This window comes from Xyrauchen texanus, chromosome 17 (genome assembly GCF_025860055.1).
Source record: "Xyrauchen texanus isolate HMW12.3.18 chromosome 17, RBS_HiC_50CHRs, whole genome shotgun sequence".
In the NCBI taxonomy this organism is placed as follows: Eukaryota; Metazoa; Chordata; class Actinopteri; order Cypriniformes; family Catostomidae; genus Xyrauchen; species Xyrauchen texanus.
In genome coordinates this window covers 22,518,245-22,534,409 of record NC_068292.1, presented here as the reverse complement: position 1 = coordinate 22,534,409, position 16,165 = coordinate 22,518,245, and the positions used below count along the sequence as shown (strand labels likewise).

Genomic DNA, 16,165 nt, shown 5'->3' with positions numbered 1-16,165 from the left:
TGATCGAAGTTGATCACCAGTTTCTTTTCAAAGTTTTAAAGGCTTTTGGTTTTGGAGACAATTTTGTTGCAATGATAAAATTGTTGTACAAGAATGCCACATGTATGATAAAAATGGCGGGTGGACTAAGTGTTCCTGTTAAAGTACAAAGAGGCATAAGGCAGGGATGCCCACTCTCAGGTCAACTATATAGTTTGGTCATTGAACCTTTCCTTTGCAAATTGAGAGAAAAGTTAACGGGATTACAGACAAATGTTTTAAATTGTAATGATTGTGTAAAAATTTCAGCATATGCTGATGATATTACTGTGGTTTTAAGAAATGGTCATGATGTTCAGGTTTTAACAGATATTTTAGAGAGTTATAGGAAAGCTTCATCCGCCAAAGTAAATTGGGAAAAAAGTGATGCCCTATGGTGTGGTGTAGATTGTAATGGTCCGAAACTTCCAGCTAGATTACAGTGGGGAAGGGCTGGGTTAAAGTATTTAGGGGTATGTTTAGGAAGAGAGGAATATAAGAAACAGAATTGGGAGGGCCTGATGGAAAAGGTGTGTGCTCGGTTGTCTCACTGGCATTGGCTGCTACCCCAGCTATCGTATAGGGGAAGAGTTTTGGTCTGCAACAATCTAGTAGCTGACTGTCTTAGAACCCCCCGAGGAATTGGTGGAAAGTGTCCAAAAACATCTGGTGAATTTTTTCTGGTCTGGTCAGCATTGGCTAAAAGCAGCTGTGTTATATCTGCCCAAACAAGAAGGAGGCCAAGGATTGGTGGATATTAAAAGCAGACTAAAAACTTTTAGACTTCAGACAGCAAAAAGACTACTTTATGGGAAAAACGTAAGCTGGGCTGGAGTAGCCTGTGCCCTCCTAAGAAAAGCGGGCAGTATGGGGCTAGACCGACATCTCTTTCTAATGGACACTCAAGGAGTTGATTTGTCTGGATTAACACCTTTTTATCGATCCATGTTGAAAGCCTGGCAAATATTACATATATCAAGGAATCTCCAGGATGTGCGAGGCTTTTGGATGAGAGAAGAACCCCTGTTGTACAATCCTGTTGTGGATTTAGACATTTTGAAGTCATCGACAATGAGGTCTGGTTTAAGGAATGCTGGAATTACAAAGATTGGACATTTAATAACAACAAATGAATGGATGTCTGCTGAGATGCTGGCCGCTAAGCTGGGTGTGAGGTCAATTCGCTTGACACAGAGACTGCTGAATGAGCTTTTTGAATGTTTGCCAATGGATTTTAAACATGGGTTGGAGACATCAAATGAAGATATAAATGACTTTTTCCCAGAGTTAAAAATTGCACCAGCTTTTAATGCCTTTCAAGAAAGGGAAGGGTCTTTGCTTACCTTCAAGACTCCGAAATGGAACTTTTCAGTGAAACGGGGAAAAAAGCACTGTATGTCACATGTGTTAAAGTCTCACATATGAACTCTTTAGAGGGAATAAAAGAATCTAAATGGCAGGAGAATTTTGGATCAGGCACTTCTCCTAAAGGTAGCTGGAGGTCCTTGTACAAACCTCCCATTGAGAAAAGGTCCGGGGACCTTCAGTGGAGAATTGTGCATGGTATAATAGCTACAAACAGATACAGAGCACACATTGATCCACAGGAAGGGAGGGGTGTCTATTTTGTGGGCAAACAGAAACTGTTTTACATTTATTTTTTACTGTGGCAGACTTGAAGCTTTGCTATCTCAAATAGAAGATTGGTGTAGAAATTTAGGAGAAGTGTTCTCACCTGTACTTTTTATTTATGGACCCAAATATAACAAAAATAGGAAGCAGATCCATGTGATGCTTAATTTTTTGTTTGGGCAGGCCAAAATGGCAATATGGCTGTCACGTAAAAGTAAATTAAATGGTGTGGGGTCAACTGATGCAGTGGCTATTTTAAAGGGGTTAATCAAATCAAGGATAAAGGTGGAATATGCGTACTATCAGCTAATTAAAGACATGGGAACCTTTAACTATACTCGGGGAGTGGAAAAGTGTTTATGTGAAATTTGCATTGATGGTTCTCTGCAAATTTATATCTAAGTGGTTGTGTTATGAAATAAGTATGGTGGATTTTTTGTGTAGGTTTTAAGTATTTATGTAATTATTTTAACGAAAATTTGTAATTAAAGGATTGTTAAAGTCAAGTCTCTCTCTCGCTCTCTCTCTCGCTCTCTCTCTCTCTCTCGTTCTTTTCGATATAAATCTAGACTCTGTCACCACGCCCACGCCGCCCAAGACTCGCCGCGCCGGTTGGTTGGTAACGGCTGGAGCGTGACTGGAGCGCTGATGGAAGTAGCGTGGACTCCAGAAGCGATCCGGAAATGGAGGATGAAATAGCAGATGTGGATAAAGAAGGAAATGCAAGTAATGAATGGAAGGTGGTACAAGCTAGGAAAAGAAAGAAAAGTTGGGGGCAAATATCAGAAACGGATAGTGAGAAGGGATATCAACAGGTAAGAAGGAGGAAAGAGGAGTATAAGGTGTTGTTGAAGTTTATGTCAGAATCTGTAAACATCATCAACCCTTTGAAATTAACTAAAGCACTGAAAGAAATATTAGGGACGATTGAAAGTGTTAAGACCTTAAGGGATGGTAAAATATTGCTGTTCTGTAAAGATAGTAGACAACAAAAAACGGCCCTGGGAATTAAATCACTAGTTGGGCATAAAGTAGTTTGTTCAATTCCTGAAGAAAAGATCTGGGTTAAAGGTGTGATAACCGGGATTCCAACTGATGTATGGATAAAACTGAAATATAACTGGAGCATCGTTAAATGATGTCAGACGACTGAAGTGCGTCAGAGATAATGTAAAGACAGACAGTCTCTCAGGGGTGTTAAACTTTGATGAGCATAAGTTACCTGAGAGAGTATTTGTAGGATTTGTGAGCTACATGGTTAGACCTTACGTCCCACCCCCTTTAAGGTGTTATAAGTGTCAAAAATTCGGACATGTAGCAGCTGTGTGCAGAGGCAAACAGAGATGTGCGAGATGTGGAGGTGAACATGAATATGGCAAATGTGAGCAAGGTACAAACCCTAAGTGCTGTAATTGCGGAGGTGATCATAGCGTGTGGTATGGAGGTTGTTTAGTGAGGAAAAATGCAGTGAAAGTTCAAAATGTCAGAGTGGAAGAAGGAATATCATACGCTGAAGCATTAAAGAAGGTAAGACAGACAAGCAAAGTAATAGAAGCTAAGGCAACAATTCCACAACAAAAAGTTAAGCTGCAAGAACAAAGTAAAGAGAAAGAAGTAATTTCAGATAAAGTGTCATTCATAGCATTCTTGGCAGAAGTGGTAAATTGTTCAGCTCAAACCGAAAGTAGGACAGAAAGAATTAAAATTATTATCAGAGCTGCTGAAAAGTGCTTGGAATTAGTGGATGTTAATGTTGACATGATAAACGAAAGGCTTAAGATGCAAACAGCAAACAGTCAGACAGTAAATAGTCAGGCATCATGTGGTGGTTTATAATGGTTTTTACGATCCTGCAATGGAATGCGAGAAGTTTAATTGCTAACGGACAAGAATTTAAGAAATTCATAACTAATCAAGAAAATGATCCTGACATTATATGCGTACAAGAAACATGGTTAAAACCACAATTACATTTTTTAATGCATGGATACAATACTATTAGAAGAGATAGACATAAAGGAAATGGTGGTGGGGTAGCAACATTTATTAAACAAGGTATTGGGTATAGAATAGTTGAGGTTGATGGGGAGCAAGAGGTAGTGGTGGTGGAAATTGGGAAGGATCACGGAGTATTAAAATAATTAATTTTTATAATCCATGTGACAGGTTAAGTAAGGATACTTTAGAAAATATTGAAGGGAATGGAAAGTATAAAGTGTGTGGTGTGGTGACTTTAATGCTCACAGTACATTATGGGGTAGTACAATAACAGATCATAATGGACAGATAATAGAAGACATGCTTGAATGGAGAGGGTTAGTATGCATTAATGATGGAAGTTTTACAAGAATTTATTTGGCACAGGGAAAATATTCAATGTTAGACTTGACCCTCGTTTCTGAACGTTTAGCAGGAAAAGGTGATTGGAAAGTTCTAAATCATGGTTCAATAGGTAGTGATCATTTTCCTATCAGTTGTACAATCGGGGTGGACATAGCCCAAACAGTGGTGGAAAGGTTACCAAGGTGGAAATTTAAAACAGCTGACTGGGATAAATATAAGGAAGTATGTCAAAACAAAATGGCAGAAATTAGTAATTCTATAGAGGATGTAGAAGTTTTTAATCATAAGGTAAGTGAAGTTCTTCGGAGTTCAGCTGAAGAAGTAATTGGTAAGAAGAGGTCAGGATGCAGGAGAAAAGCTGTCCCATGGTGGAATGAGGAATGCAATGAGGCAATTAAAAAAAGAAATATAGCGCTTAAGAGAGTAAGAAGATCTCTCAATTATAATGATTTTATTAATTATAAAAGAGCACAGGCTATAGTAAGAAGAGTAATTAGGACATCTAAGAAAATATATTGGAGGGAATTTTGTAATAAGATTGGAGAAGATATTGAAATTAATGAAGTATGGAATATGATAAGAAAGATGGGAGGAAAACAAGGAAACAGTAGCATTCCTGTCCTAGAATACAACAACAGATCAGTTATATCAGACATTGGAAAAGCAGAGGTGTTAGCAGAAACATTTTATAATATCCATAGTAATTCAAATATAACAGAAGAAATGAGGAGCTTTAGGGATCTGAGCGTGAGTAAGAACCCTCAAATTCTGGAGGAAAAAGGAGCATCAGGAAGTACTTTAGATTTAGAGTTTACCTTGTTTGAATTAAAGAAAGCGCTTGCCGGGGTAAAACAAACTTCTCCAGGTAGAGATGATATCTGTTATGAGATGGTCAAACACCTATCAGAAACATCTCTAAATATTATTTTGAGTCTTTTTAATAAGGTGTGGGAGTCAGGGAAATTGCCAGCTGACTGGAAGCACGAGATCATAGTGCCTATAGCGGAGCCAGGGAAGGATCATTGGCAGCCCACTAATTACAGGCCCATAGCATTAACGTCACATTTATGTAAAATAATGGAGCGTATGGTCATGAACAGACTGTTATATGTTGTTGAAAAGGGAAACCTTTTCTCAGCTTTTCAATGTGGTTTCAGAAAATGGAGAAACACAATGGATTCTGTTTTATGCCTGGAAGCTGAAATTAGAAAGGCCCAAGTAAACAAGGAAGTGTTAGTAAGAGTATTTTTTGACGTAGAAAAAGCTTACGATATGATGTGGAAAGAGGGACTTTTAATAAAACTGGATAGAATGGGAATAAAAGGTAGAATATATAACTGGATTATGAATTTTTAGTTTAAAAGAACTATACAAGTGAGGGTAGGGTCAGATTTTTCTCAGGTATATCAAGTAGAGAATGGAACACCACAAGGAAGTGTTAGCAGTCCAATTCTGTTTAATATAATGATAAATGACGTTTTTTCTCAGATAGATTCAGGGATAGGGAGGTCTTTATATGCAGATGATGGGGCACTGTGGAAGAGAGGACGCAATGTTGAGCACGTGAAAAGGTGTATTCAAACTGCTGTAAGAAAGGTAGAGAATTGGGCTTTTGAATGGGGTTTTCGTTTTTCAGTGGCAAAAACTCAGGTAATCTGTTTTACAAAAAGAAGGATTATCCCAACTATTAATATTAATCTGTATGGACATCAACTGGAGCAAACAGCAGTAGTTAGATTCTTGGGAATGTGGATGGACTCAAAACTAAATTTTAAAGTACATATTCAGAAAATGATTGACAAATGTAAAAAAGCAATTAATGTAATGAGGTGTTTGGCAGGAATTGAATGGGGGGCATGCCTGCAGTCTCTTAAAAGTATTTATTGTGCACTAATAAGAGCTGCCATTGATTATGGATGTATTACAGATACAGTTCTGCTTCTAAAACATTACTTTTAAAAGTTGAGGCACTGCAGTCACAAGCAATGAGAATATGTTGTGGAACAACATAGTAAGATCATCTCCAATAACAGCAGTACAAGTAGAGATGAACAAAATGCCTCTAGAAATTAGAAGGCTCAAATTAAAGATGAGATATTGGATTAATATAAAAGGTCATTCAGATAGTCACCCAGTTAAGAAAGTCTTGAATAATTGCTGGGAATACGAATATAAAAAATCAACAAGTTTTGGATGGACAGCTAATATGGAGGCACAAAGCATAGGAGTTAGTGTTCTCGACATTTCCCCTTCTGTGGCTATGTCAGCAATACCTCCGTGGCTTTTCCCTATGCCTCTAATGGACAGTTGTATGAAGAGAAGCATATCAAGGAAAGAAATGTGTTGGAAAGTGTAACAGTACAAGAATATATTGATCAAACATATTATAATGCAGTGCAAATTTATACAGATGGATCAAAGGACCCAGATTCTGGATTTACTGCAGCAGCAGTTTACATACCTCATTTTAAAATTAAAATTTCAAAGAGGATCACTAACCAGATTTCGGTATTTACTTCTGAATTGATAGCAATATTCCTAGCTCTTCAATGGCTTGAGGAAATACAACCTGCAAGGTCAGTGATATGCACAGATTCACTTTCAGCTATCAATAGCTTGTCAAGTGGCATGTCAGTAGCAAGACAAGATTTGTTATATGAAGTGATGCAGAGTCTATTTAGAATACAACAATCTGGGCTTCATGTGCATTTTTTGTGGGTACCATCACATGTGGGTGTTAAAGGAAACGAGGAGGCAGACCAGCTGGCTAAACAGGCTTTGAATCATTCTCAAATTGACATACAATTATCATTTAGTAAAACGGAAGTTAAAGGAATTATAGCGAATGAAATAAGAAAGATATGGCAGAAAGAATGGGATAGTGGAATTAAAGGAAGACACTTGCAACATATTCAAAAAGAAGTTGGTCTAGAAAGAAGAAAATTTGGAAACAGGAAGGAGGACGTTTTAATTTCTAGAATGCGTATTGGACATTGTGCATTAAATAAGTGTTTGTATTGAATAGGGAAACATGATAATGGTAAATGTGATAAATGTGGGCTAGAAGAATCTGTAGAACATGTAATTATAAAATGTGATGCATATGAAAGAGCAAGATTACATCTAATGCAAGCTTTAAGATCTTTGGGAGTAAATGACGTATCTCTTCAGGTTTTGCTAGGAAATGGCCCAAAGCAATGAAGAATTTATGAAGAATTATTTAATTTCTTAAAAGATACAAGATTGATTAATAGAATATAAGAGATATATATATATACTCCAACTTTCCAACCATTTAGCGTTCCACACTCCAATCCAGTAGGTGGCAGGAATGCACCATTTAAGTTGGATTGCCAACAGCCATAAAACATCAACAGAAGAAGAAGAAGAAGAAGAAGAAGAAGAAGAAGGTAATTGCTACTCTAACCTCTAACTCTTCCCTAAGCATAACCATTTCTAATCTAAACACAGGTGGGGTGCAGTGTACAGCCTGGATGGCTACACTGTTGTGGAGTTTGATTTCAGGGAATAAAGTAAGATGGCTGGTCGTATCCAACCACTCGAGGGTAAGAATACCAGGGTAAGCCAATCAGGCAGCCAGCTCACCTGTGGAAAACCCTCTGGGAACAAAGTTGGCTGGCATCATCCCTCAATAGTTAATCTGTGTACATGATATGCAAGTTTCTTTGCACCTTTAGTAGCAAATTATGAATTTGCTGTACTGATAGGTTTGCATCAGTGGTAACTTATTACTTCATTCCTATGTTTAGACCGTAATTGTGTTTTAAAGGTAAACTATATTTAAAAAGGCTAAAAACACCAGGGTAATACGCCGCCATCAACATCTCTTTATAAAAAAGGAATATCCCTGCACCTCCACAACTTCACCTGTATGAGTGTAATAAAATATAGCCCTAATCATGAGAGTGCTCAATCCTGTCTGCTGTGTCGATTTAAATTAGCCTTATAAAATACATGGATGGTCTTAATTTGATCTTTGGAATAGTGGCTGACAGGCATGCATATTAGTTCATATCTTTTGGCAGCATTCGAGACCTCTGGGTATCAAGCCCCATTGGTCCGGACAGGTGATTTTGGACGATCCAGCTACCTAATCACTGAAGAACACCTGAGATTCCTGCTTTCATGTGGATTTGTAACTACGCAAATTGCTGAAATCCTGGATGTATCAGTCAGTACAGCCCCCGTGGGGACCCGGGGTAGAATAGGTCCCTAGCACCCCCTTGCTGATCGTAAGAGGCGACAAATGGGGCAACTTGTATGCCGTGAGTTGCGACTCGTGTCAGTGGAGGAAGAGATCCTGGTGCTTGAGGATTGTGGCCTGCTGCGGCCGCCATATATCCAACACATCACTTTGGCTCCTACTTCATTCAGACGAGGGGTTGGAATGGCCCATTCCAATCAATCGGCTTGTCAGGATTTGCCCTGGACTTGGTTCAGAATTACAACCAACTATTTAGTTTTCACCTCTTCCAGAAGGCACTGGCGTAGGGTCAATTGAGTAGTATAAATCTTGTATTTATATGCTCAAGTATATCATAACTGTATCCTTGGTGTACATCCGTGGAATCCCGCTGCACTGTACATCCCCTTGTAGGACTCCGAGGTGGGTGAGGAGCAGAGATGATGAATCTATTCTTTCTAAACATGGCAAATAAACAAAACACCAAAAAACGGATACTGGAACAAGACTTGGAAGCCGAACTAACCACTAACATTTTTTCTTCAAAAGAAGGAATTTGGCAAAGATTTAATTTACTTGAGTCTCTATCAATTGACAGCCCTCTCACTAAACTGTCTCCTTTTGCTATTCAGAAAGGAATCACAGGAATAGCAGGAACAGTCAAGGATATTAAAAAGCTGCGATCGGGACAAATTTTGGTGGAGTGTGCTCGAAAGCAAACTCCGAGAACTTATTACGAGCAACAAATCTGGCTGGAGTCACTATGAGAGCATTCTGTCACCCTTCTCTGAATAACAGCAAAGGAGTGATCCGCACCAGAGAATTGCAAGACATGGATGAAGCTGACATAACCTCAGAACTGAATCATCTAGGTGTGATTGATGTCAAAAGAATAAGTATCAAAAAAGATGGACAAGTAATTCCAACAGGAACATACATTCTGACTTTTAACAGACCTCTCCCGCCAGAGAGAATTCAAATAGGATACCTAAGTGTCACTGCAGATATCTACATACCAAACCCGTTGAGATGCTTTAAATGTCAGAAATTTGGTCATGGTTCTGCTGGATGCAAAAATAAGGCTGTTTGCCACAATTGTGGTAAGGATGACCATGAAACAAACTGTACTAATCCCGCTAAATGTAAAAACTGTCTTGGTGACCATGCAGCCTCATCAAAGAAATGCCCTGCTTGGATTAAAGAGAAGGAAATACAAAAAATTAAACACACAAAGAAAGTGAGCTATCCTGAAGCCCGAAAACTTGTTGAAGGTCTCCCTGCCTTCACGCTGAATAGATCCTACTCTGCTGTGGTCAAACCAAATATACGAGAAATTAGTACTCAGACGGAACTGACTTGGATTTCTACAGACAAACCTCAAGTTATTAGTAATATTAAGAATTCATCTTCACAAAAAGCAAGAATGTATGTATCCAAACCAACCCGACTCAAGATACCCAGTTGGAACAAAGAGAACCCAGAGAGAAAAGGAAACCTCAAAATACAGTAACTCGACTACCAAACCAAGATAAAAACAGAACTTCAAAACATGACAACCCAAAAGATGTCGAATGTCAGAACCTACTGACTAGTCAAAGTCGTAGTCTTTCCCCTAAGTGTAAGAATAAAGGATTTGTACCTATCCTTCCTACTTGAAGATGAGTGATCTTTTAATCCAGTGGAATTGTCGGGGTCTAAAAGCTAATTTTGCAGAGCTGCAACGCTTAACTTCTGTTTTGAACCCCTTGCCTATTGTATTCAAGAGACTCACTTATCTCCAAATGATCCCCTGACTGTTAAAAAATTTTAGACTGTTTAATGTCTATGGACCAAATGCACAAAGACCTTCTGGTGGATCAGCTGTCTTGGTTAAAAAGGATATTATTCACAGTCACATTGTACTGGATACCCAAATACAGGCAGTAGCAGTACGTATCACCTTTCATAGAGTCATTACATTATGCTCTATCTACATACCTCCCAGCGAAGTTATTACACTGAAAGAATTGGACAAACTCGTAGCACAATTGCCGACTCCATTTATACTTATGGGTGATTTTAATAGCCATAATCCTTTATGGGGAGAAGATCGATGTGATGCTAAAGGAAAGAGAATAGAGGATTTTATACAAAAAAATGACTTGTGTTTACTAAATGATGGAACAAAACCTACCTTCATCCAGGTCATGGCACATATTCTGCAATTGATTTGACTATATGCAGTGCTGAAATCTTTTTAGATTGTACATGGCGGGTCTGGGACGATTTATGTGGGAGTGACCACTTTCCACTTATTACCTCATTCCCTCAATCGGATGTCCAACAAAGACCTTCAAGATGGCAACTTAAAAAAGCAAATTGGCCTGCTTTCGAAATTATGTGTTATGAAAAATTTATTTCAGCAACTCAAGACAATCAGAACTCTATAGAAACTTTTACTGAACAGTTAATTGATATTGCAAATGAAACAATTCCAAAGACATCCTCTAAATCGCACTGTAAAGCTAACCCCTGGTTTAACGAAAGCAGTGTAAAAAAGCTATCGGGGCACGGAAAAAGGCGGAAAGACTTTTTAATAAACAGCCTTCAACGGCTAATTTTATATCTTTTAAAATTTGTAGAGCTCAAGCTCGCAGAATTTTAAATGAAGCAAAATAGCAAAGCTGGAGACAATTTGTATCAAGTTTAACATGCTATACTCCCATGAAGAGGATCTGGAACATCATTCGCAAAATGAAGAACATTGGAAATGGATTTAATATCCAACATATTAAAAAACTAGATATTCTCCAGACAAAGGAAATGGATATAGCAAACACATTAGCAGAATCTTTTGAAAAGAATTCGTCAATAGAAAACTGCCTCCCTGAGTTCCAGTTAATTCGAATACAGCAGGAAAGGGAAAAATTGAACTTCTGTTCTGATAACAAAGAAGTATATAATCAACCTTTCAAGATGGATGAATTAATACACTCTTTAAAATGTTCCCATGACACTGCTGTAGGGCCAGACCAAATTCACTATCAATTCTTAAAGCACTTACCCCAAAGCATATTATCTCTTCTTTTAGATAATTTTAACTCTGTCTGGTCTTCTGGACAAATACCACCCTCCTGGAAAGAGGCAACCGTAATTCCTATACCTAAACCAGGAAAAGACCATTCAGATCCAAATAACTACCGACCAATCGCTCTTACCAGTTGCCTCTGTAAAACGATGGAGAGAATGGTAAATAATCGGCTTGTTTGGACTCTGGAGTCGAAGAAACAAATAAGTGACTATCGATGTGGCTTTAGACGTGGAAAGTGCACCTTGGATCAATTAATCCGACTGGAAACTTATATTAGAGATGGTTTCATTAGAAAAGAACATGTTGTTGCCGTCTTTTTGACTTGGAAAAAGCATATGATACAACATGGAGGTATGGGATTTTGAAAGATCTTTACCACATGGGTTTTAGAGGACGATTACCCATCTTTATTTCCAATTTTTGACCAGCAGATATTTCAAAGTCCAAGTAGGAAACACCTTGTCGGATATTCACAAACAAGAAATTGGAGTTCCTCAGGGAAGCATTCTTTCTGTCACTCTCTTCAGTATTAAAATAAACAGCATTGAGAGTATCATTGGATCTAATATATTCTGCAGCTTATATGTGGACGATCTCTGCATCTGCTATAGAGGGAAGAACATGAGTACAATTGAAAGACAACTGCAGTTATGCATTCACAAAATATATCAGTGGTCAGTTGAAAATGGATTCAAATTCTCTAAATCAAAAACAGTCTGTACCCACTTCTGTATCCAGCTGATCCCTTCATCTTGACCCAGAACTCTTCATTAATAGAGAACCGATTAATGTTGTTAAAGAAATTAAGTTCTTAGGACTCCTTCTTGACAACAAAATGACTTTCATTCCTCATTTGAAAGCACTTAAAAACAGGTGTCTTAAAGCCATGAATATAATGAAAGTACTGGCAAAAACAAAATGGGGAGCAGATTACATGGTTCTTTTGAGACTCTATAGAACACTAATTCGTTCCCGGCTGGACTATGGAAGCATAATTTATGACTCTGCCAGAGAATCATATAAGCGGATGTTGGACTCAGTACATCATCAGGGCTTACGACTCGCCTTGGGAGCATTTAGAACTTCGCCGATACAAAGCTTGTACATCGAAGCCAATGAACCTTCACTTCAAAACAGACGATTGAAGCTCTCACTCCAATATGCTATCAAAATAAAGGCAAATAAAACCAACCCCGCTTATTCTTCAATCTTCAACCCACAATTTACTCCTTTGTATGTGAGCAAACCTAAAAGTATCAGATCCTTTGGTATTCAGTATTAAACCTCATTTGGAGAACTTGAATATAAATTTGAACATTCTAACCCAAATACAATTCAATTCTATATCTCCCTGGAAACTAAAGAAGCCTAATATCAATTTGGATTTGACTCATCAGAAGAAAGGAGTGACCCATCCAAATGTATATAGACAGCAATATTTGGAAATAAGAAACCAATTCCTCCCATGTACCTATATTCACAGATGGCTCGAAGATGAAAAACAGTGTAACGGCAGCAATGGTGACTGGAAATCAACGCTATGGAATTCAGTATTCCAAAACAGTGCTCAATTTTCTCTGCTGAGGCTCGTGCTTTACTTTTAGCTCTGGAGCACATTGAAAATTCTCTGCAAAAATTTTTTATAATTTTTACTGACTCTAAATCCTGCCTTCAAGCAATGGACACTTTAAAAATTGACCATCCTTTAGTGGACTGCATCTTAACCAAAGTGGATTATCTACTAAATCAGTTTTTCAGCATTATCTTTTGCTGGGTTCCAGAACATGTTGGTCTTGCAGGAAATGAACAAGCTGATGCAGCTGCTAAGGAAGCTCTTAATCAGGAAGTTAATGAATGTCAAATCCCTCCCTCAGATATCAGACCGATTATTAACCGATATATTTTAAATAAGTGGCAAGAAGAGTGGAATATGTGCAAGAACAATAAGTTGTATGTAATTCATCCGGAAATTTCAAACAGACTTTTTATCAATTTTAAAACAAGATTTGATCAAGTGGTCTACACCAGATGCCGTATAGGTCACGTAAATCTGACCCATGCCTTTTGCTTAAAGGTGAAGACCCAACCCTATGTGTGTTCTGTAATATTCCCTTATCTGTCAAACATATTTTACTAGATTGTCCTGGTCTTAACACAAGTAGAATGCTCTTTTATGAAGTTACCTCGTTAAAGGACTTATTTAATGAGATTGTGCCTGAAAAGGTTTTGGATTTCTTATCATATATTAATCTTAAAAGAAATATTGTATAATATGACTTGCTATTTATATTTGTTTTGTTTTTATTGTATTTATATGATATTTGTTTTTTGTAATTGAATTCTTGCCATGAAAATAGCTTTGATCGCTGACATGGCATTAAATAAAACATACTACTACTACTACTCAGTCAGTACAGTTAAACGAAGATTGAGGTATGAACTACAATTAAGGCATACACAATATATTTTCCTCAAATTACAAGGCTAATGTTTAAATTATTTGATTCAAAATATTGTTTTCAATTTATTCACTAGATTTGTTTTCTATTTTAGTATATGTTCAGTGAATTGGTCAGACATTTTAAGCTGGCAGTGGGTGTCTGTAGGTCAAAGTAAAGTGGAATAATCTAAAGTTCAATATCGTAATGTAATGCATATAGGTCAGACATTACATTTGGGTGGCACACTTGGTCATTCTGAGCATGAAAACCAATGGCCATATTCTTTACATTCAAAACCAATAGTTTGGCTTAGTTTATTATTGAGGAAAAACACATTTAACTTTTAAACATGTATTTTCAAGTTTTTTTTTTTCTTTTCTTCAAGGTGTAGTTATTACTGAAGCTGCTATTATTATTGATGCTGTTATATTTATCAGAAGTTTGTGTAACATGGTCATGTTCTGTAAAATGTAGAAAACTTAGATTGAAATGGAGTTCTTTTCTCTTCTAGGCGCTTCAACTTGTCCTACCTGATGAGGTATGAACGTCTTTCTAATGCAGAACTTGAAGTGGTCCGGCAGTTGGTGGGAGAAAATGAAGAGATCGGAGCAAATGCTGTTTTTGCCAGATTAGCTGCTATTGGTGTTCAAGTGCAGAGAAGAAGAGTGAGAGAGAGTTTGATTCGAGTGAATCCAGCTGGATCCGCACAAAGAGCATTGTCTCACCGACTGCACCGGAGAACCTACAGTGTTGCAGGATCCAACTTGCTGTGGCACATAGATGGAAACCACAAGCTCATCAGGTATATGCGGATGATACATTGCAGTAAGACTAAACACTCAACTATCAGAATAGGTTAAAAGTTAGTATCATGAACACTGCTGCACAAATCTGTCCAACACAATGCTGTCAATTTCTGAGACCCACCTTCAAATAAGTTATTAGTAAGCATGTACGGAGCCTAGTTAATAAGGATAGTTATGTTAAGAATAGCCTACAGCTGGATGGCCGAGGTTAGCACACTGTACATGGCTACTAGTCAATATTGACTGCCACCCACCCGCCCTGGCCCGCGCACCACATTTACACTGTCATTCTGTGGAAAATGCTGCATTATGTACAAAATTGCACTTTGACTGCACTCCTATATTTTTGGCAGGTTTAAGCATAGTACCCTGAATTTATTAATGTAATCTTAACACAGAATACAAATAACGGCTTCTTGTTTCATTTTTAGATGGAGAATAGTGATCCATGGCGGAATCTGTGGCTTCAGCAGGCTGGTTGTTTTTTTGCAGGCTTCAGATAATAACAGAAGTAGCACAGTGTTTTGACCAGTTTGTTCAAGCCACTGCTAGGTATGGGGTACAGTAAATTTTTTTGTCCATGCCTCTGTATTGTTTCTTTGTATCTCTCTCCCACCGGAGGGACCAGTTAGTCTCTGTGTCAGCTAGAGGAGATACCGGTCCAAAAGGCAACAGTAGACCAGACCGCTCAACTGCTGTGGAGGGGTGAGTAATTGACCAGTTCATCTTCAGTCTTTACCATCCTCTTGGTTCTCTTCTCCCCCTCACATACTCCCATTTATAATAACAGTGGCATTTATGCTCTTAAAATCCTAACCAATCTTATTTTTGGTGATGACATCAACAGTTGTATATTTCTCTGTGTCTCGGCAAAGAGACTGGCAAGAAACTGTTGTACAATCAAGGGAAGATAACCTTTATAATAGCTTCACAGTGTAAGGTCTAGTGTCCATGTAAGCATTATTTCTAATTAACTTGTGGTGTCTGTGTCTCTCTCAGGACTGCACTCTAATCCAGGGGATAATGAATCCCCTGGGGAAAGGGAGGGTTAGATGCCGTGATAACACTGGTAAACCAAACTTAATAGAACTCAACTCAAACTTTATGTCCCTGCCACCTTTTAATTTCTTTGCAGTTCACAGGTGCGTTTTTGTCAATGTAGTTACTAGGTCAGTTGTAGAACACAGGACCTCCTCCAGCTGATAGAGAAGATCTCTTCTCTCCCATCTGTCAGTATGAAATGTGACTGGGCTGCAAGACAAATTGACTAAACTGACAGCAAGTGTCTGATTGCAGGTGGGAGAAACTCACCTGCAAGACAAAAGTGAGTGGAGCTTATTAACTTTACGTCCTATAAATGTAGCTAATGTTACGTAGCATTATTAGTGACTTCTTTTGCTGCTGATGCTGCTATTATTAGTGTAGATGCAGATACATGTTGAACTATGCAGTTTACAATGCTCCAACCACACCATGTTCACTCCGCCTTACAGAAATAGATCTGCTTTTTTTCGTCTTGTCTCATCTAGTGTAGTTATTGTGTTGTATGGAGTCTTGAAAGTTGATTGTTTTGTGATCTTGTTTTAAGCACCATGAACCTTGAGAAACAACAATTCGTTAATTTATGTACTCTGTATATTGATAAATGACA

General features: G+C 38.0%; 1 long non-coding RNA gene across 1 annotated transcript; it reads left to right on the top strand.

The window, feature by feature from the left end:
* The first annotated feature begins 2,409 nt into the window (after positions 1-2,409).
* LOC127658474 (uncharacterized) lies at positions 2,410-15,168 on the top strand. The gene is made up of 4 exons (XR_007972386.1): positions 2,410-2,465; positions 7,313-7,403; positions 14,220-14,510; positions 14,946-15,168. It is a non-coding gene; the product is annotated as an uncharacterized LOC127658474 (long non-coding RNA).
* The last annotated feature ends 997 nt before the right edge of the window (positions 15,169-16,165 follow it).